Here is a 5,188-nt window from a genome sequence, read left to right as displayed (position 1 = left end):
AACTTGGGGCCATGCATTTTCATTTCATACCGGGTCCCTCAAATATGTTGCTCTTCTGGCCAGAGACAGGCTGGTGCCCAGCCCTTAGCAAAACACCTGGTACGTATAGTTACAGATTTGCTAAATGAAAGAACAGGTATTTTCTCAATAAATTGTGCACAGGAAATTGAAAAGGGAAGTTATCAGAATTCAGAGCCCTTTTGCAGATGTCCCAGTAGAGGGCAATATGGCCTGACCAAGGAGAGGTCATGTGGAATAGTGGTCAAGGCAGAGAACTGAGTATCAGAAGACACAGGCTCTAGAAGCCAACCCAAGTCAACTTTCTGAGGTTTGATTTCCTCAGAGGTAGCTGGGATGACCTCCAGCCTCACTGGGGACTTTCCTAATAACATTTGAGTATAGTCTCTGAGAAAGATAACTATGGAAGATATTGCAAAAAATATATATGTACATATATGCACATACACATATATAATATGTATAGTCATTTAAAAATATATACAATTTGAGAAATAAGGATTTGAGGCCCACAGAAAGAGGAAAGAAACCAAATTTGCCACAAGAAAATTAATAAAGCTTTGGGACCAGGTCAAGTCCCACCTAATGAGCCACTGACACAACCCAAGGAAAGCGTCCAACAGAAAAGAGGCACTCAATAAACTGTTGCTTGAACCACATATTTTCATCTTTAAACATCTAACAAAAGCTGCAGTTACAATTTCTGGTCACAGTTAACCACATGCTTCCTTTCTCCCTTCATTTATAAGTCCAGAGTCATCTATTATTTATGGTTTGGGCTTATTTACATTCAACTCCCTAAAATGTTATTTGCAAAGAGACATTTGATGCTCCAGAAGATTTGCGAGCCTCTTTAAAGAATATTTATTGTCAGAACTCATGGTGCAGTGTGATGCCAAATCCATAAACATCACAGACCTACAGTCTAAACTTAGCACTGGGTCTTTCCATCTCAAAGTGGCCTTGAAGTTGGCAGAGGGTCCATCTCCGCCTTGAGTCTTTACTGACGTCCAAAATGCCTTGAAGAGAATAATAAATATTCATATATAATGGGCAAAAATTTACTGCAGAGTAGATATTGAATTTGGTCTGTGGTGTTGGAGCCATATGCCCTATTAAAGCATGCGGAATATCAAAGTTCGTGCCCGCCCTGGTTCTGCTAGTCCAGATGAAGTTTTCTGGCCATGTTGAATGCACTGTTAACAGCAGAAACCCAAGTGTAAACATGTGGTTCCTAGCCTGGCTGTTTAATCAAATCCTGATATCCGCGTATTTTGTTCATCTCAAAATTCACGTTCACAGCTACTAATATATTGTTGATATTTCCAATCTACTTAATAGGTTCCATAACTGTTTTAGAAACCAGCACTAAGTTTTACTTCAAACATTTCAATCTATCACTAATGTAATTTTTTAAAATGAAAGTTATTAGTTTCATACAATCAAATCAAACCCCAAGAGTGCAGGAACACCTAGAATCTATTAAGCCCTCAATTAGGAAATGTCCCCAGTAACCAATTATTATGTTTTGTGCTTGCCAGTAAAATGCCATTTCCAATTAAAACACACACACACACACAAACTCTGCTTATTCCAGACCATGAATCTAGTACTAAATACCAGCCCATCTGTGTACTATATTATTATTTCCATGCTTATAATGAGCATTACTACCTTCCTCACCTATTTATGCCCATTTCTGTTCATTCTGTTATAAGTTTGATTTTAAAATATTCTCTACTTTGGTACCATTTCAAAATGTCCTAATTAATACTATGTACTTCTCCATCTTTATCATTAAAATGAATGTAGATATGAAGTTCAAGATCAGGATTAGAGAATGCAATTTGGCAGAAAATTTTCCTGAAAACTATGATGTCCTTTGTCTATCAGCAAAAGAGTCCTTGAGCCTCCTCTGATATCACCCTTCCACTTTCGCTGGCCATAGCATCCTTAGCACTTCCAAACAGAACTTATACAGTACTCCCATTTTCTCAACAACATTAGCTTTTGTGACAGTATTCTCTCAGAAATGAAACTTGGTTTGGTAGCTCTATGTCTTGTTTCAAATAGCTGAGAAAATATTTAGAAGCTAAGAATAGGTAAATATGCAAACAGAGCGCTTTCTACTTCTAACACTTTCTAATCACTAATGTTTGCAATGACTTTAATGAAGGAAAAAATCTTCATCCAACATTTAGATAAGAACTTACATTTCACTATACTAGAAAGGAATAGCTTAGTGTCTTAAACTCAGAGGAGAGAAATTATTATATGTGCCCATAAGCGCATGGTGCTAGGTTCCTTCACTGTGGTATAAAATGAAATGCACCCATCACAAAGGGGCTAAGTGCTGCTTTCAGGTAGCAATTGGAAAAATTGTGAACTCCCTCAAAACTGACTGGTTTTGACTAAAGCCAGCCCTCAGAATGAATATAACATTCAATCTGAACCAAAATCAGTGGACATGGTCTTACGGCGTTTGCCACTATAACACCCAACCCTGAGGCCCCCTGCTCGTGCGTGAGCTGCATCAGCTTGACTGTGCTCAGAATAACCTGCTTCATCATGGAAATTGCCAGACTCATCAAGCTCACCATAGGCCACCAATGAAAAGAACATTCTATATGCTTAATTCTGTATCCTCATGCCCAAATGGACAACAATATGATTCAGTGTTCCATGCACCACTGTAAGTGTGGAGCCATTAAACAATAAAACCTCAGTGAAGCAGAAAACAGATGGCCTTTAATCTCAGCTCTCAGAGCCAATAGGATGTTTGATCTCCAGAGTGGGGGATGTATCCCAGAGTGCACAAAGCCATTTATGGGACTAGGAGAGAAAAACACTAGAACATCTATTTTTATTATTTGGCCTTTTAAAATTCTGTTACCTGTGTGTTTAGAATGTGCACAGTAATGCATGCATATATCTTATGATTTTACATATACAAAAAGTATATATATGCATATATATACACATGTGAGACTATAAGTAGGTATGATGATAAGATTTAGGAGCCCATGCCCCTAGGACCAGAGTTCTGTACAAAAATCCAAGTTTTCTAGGCACATTTTAACTCAAACTCTTTTCCCATCAAAATTCAAGACATTTGCAAACCCCTCATCACCACAGTATTTCAGAACACTCATACACATTTGAGAGAAGCATCTGCCCTGTTGCCTTATTTTTTGAGAGCACTTCTCAGGAGAATATGTCACATTTGAGAAGAGTGACACTCCCAGTTTTCCACAGGATTTTGAATTGGCAAATAAAAACAAAAATGGAACAGTATAAAAACAGGTAATGAACAACTGTGCCAAAAAGGGAGGGATGATGAAAGTGGGTGGGAGAGAAGACTCAACCTTTGTATCAGTGGAACCCAAGAAAAAAATAGGTTGCTCTCAACCTGGTATTAGTAGTACCAGGAATCTACCAGATTTATGTATGACAAGCACCCAATCAAGGTGTATCAATCAGCAGATGATTAAAACAAGTAGAAAAACAAAAAAGAGCTAAGTCAAAAATCTGCACAAATATCTTACCCTAGACATCCCCCTCAGAGGTGTTTAGCACTAACCTAAGATAATTGTGGTCCTAATAACACGCCGGTTTCCTGTAGCACTCCTATGGGCCGGAGACAATGTCCATCACCTGTGTCTCATTTTCCAGTAAATATCAGCTCTTATCAAAAAATTTGGTCAGATTTAGAAGATATTTCAAGTGCAATTAAAAGATACTTGAATCTATTGGTTCCCAGTGATATTGGAAGGCATATTCTTGTATTGATAAATGGCACTTGGTGAATTTCTGAAAGACGTTCATTAACATGTGATTGAGTCACATATTGGAGAATAGCCATATAATTTGAAAATGTGTTTTGTTCTACTATGTCATTCTCTACTCTGCAATGCTAGGCAAGTGTGTATGTTATTTATATTTGCTGTGTTTGGGCCACATGAAACCAAAGGGCTTTGTCATCTCACTTCATCAGCTCCTCACGATTCAAGCCAGGGGTCGACAAACCAGCCTGTAGGCCAGTGCTGTCCTGCTACCTGTGTTTATATGGCCCGCAAATTAAGACTGGTTTTCACAACTTTTAATGGTTTGGGGAAAAAAAATCAAAAGAAGAATAATATGTCATGATATGTAAAAATTATATAAAATTCAAATTTATCAGCATCCGTTTATAGTTTTACTGAACGCAGTTATGCTCATTACTTTACACAATGTCTACGAATGCTCCCACACTATCATGGCAGAGGTGAGTTGTTGTAACACAGACTGACGGCCCCCAGGCCTAAAATATTTACGCCATGGCTTCTTATTAAAAAAGCAGGCTGACACCCAATCTAAGCAGACTAAAATCTGAGACCATGATTTTTCATCTCTCATTTTAAGTCAGGCTGCACTTGCTTGCCTTTTTAAAATCTATTTGAGTCTTTTAATAATTTTTCAAAGGAGATAAATTTGGAAAGGCTTTACTGCGATGAGGCAAGAAAAGAAAGGCAGATTTATCTTACGTATCTAGAACTATTCAAATTGCCCACATGGGCCATTTGTTCTAACGCCCGCCTTTACCTTAATTAATTTTAGTGGGTAATTAAGATGCTAATTGATCCCACAATTGTGCCCCCTCTGCAGCATTTATCTGATACAGCTGATACCTGAGCCAGACCTGCTGATTTAAGTCTTATCAAAATGAGCTTAAGGACATGTTAAAATGGAATTAGATTAGCAGAGGTGATATTTTGTTCCCCTCTAAACACCAGCATGTCTCCCCTTTCCAAAATAGTATCCACACAAGGGTTAGGCAATCCTAGATTGGGGGCACCTTCAGAAATACTACTTGCATGAAATTATTCCAGAAACATGGTTTCTTCACATGGCTCATGATCTGATAGGACAGCAGACTATCACCCAGCAGCTCTGGCTCCTACAAAAAAAACAAAAACAAAACACACACACACACACACAAGGGACAAAAAATGGCAATAAAGCAAACAAGATGCCATGAAACATATAGAACAGATATGGGGTCTGTGTCTTTTCTCTTTATGGTTTTTCTCTCCCCTTTGATTTTTCCCTTCCCAGAATGTCCTCTTCTCTTTCCCAGCCCAGTGCTACTTCAGGTCAGAGCTCACATCACTGCCATTATGGTGTCCTGTCT

The sequence above is a fragment of the Lutra lutra genome, chromosome 5 (genome assembly GCF_902655055.1).
Source record: "Lutra lutra chromosome 5, mLutLut1.2, whole genome shotgun sequence".
Lineage (NCBI taxonomy): Eukaryota > Metazoa > Chordata > Mammalia > Carnivora > Mustelidae > Lutra > Lutra lutra.
The sequence above is the reverse complement of the archived record's forward strand: the minus strand, read 5'-3'. Positions refer to the sequence as shown.